General features: G+C 27.4%; 1 protein-coding gene across 1 annotated transcript in view; it reads left to right on the top strand.

Moving 5' to 3' along the window:
* The window catches only part of LOC119588233 (zinc finger protein ubi-d4 B-like), a gene marked incomplete in the record, with an annotated part of 40143 nt that overhangs the window by 15302 nt on the left and 24451 nt on the right, over nt 1-390 (top strand).

Genomic DNA, 390 nt, shown 5'->3' with positions numbered 1-390 from the left:
TCATATATTATTTCCTCACTTACAATTTTCCTTAGTGAAAAGATAAATAAATAAATAAATAATTCATGGCATACCTTACACAGTGATATTTATTGAAGTCAGATTTATTTCCCAGTCTTCGTTGGCAATTTTTTGAGGATATCCCATATTATGAGGTTTATTATATGAATGAAATATGTCAACGGCCGTATTGTTGCTGTTGTTATTGTTTTTTGTTTAATTATTCTTAATCATTGTTGCTATTACAATTATCTGCAGATATATTTCCTATTTATCATTTCCTTTGCTTTCACTCATGGATTTATGGATTTCATAACCTTTCTAGCCCACAACAGGAAAGTAAATTCTACATCATAACATTGATAGTAAGAATGTTATAATATATGAAAA

Source organism: Penaeus monodon, chromosome 23 (genome assembly GCF_015228065.2).
Source record: "Penaeus monodon isolate SGIC_2016 chromosome 23, NSTDA_Pmon_1, whole genome shotgun sequence".
NCBI lineage: Eukaryota > Metazoa > Arthropoda > Malacostraca > Decapoda > Penaeidae > Penaeus > Penaeus monodon.
Note: the sequence above shows the minus strand (reverse complement) of the source record. Positions and strands in the feature narration are given on the sequence as shown.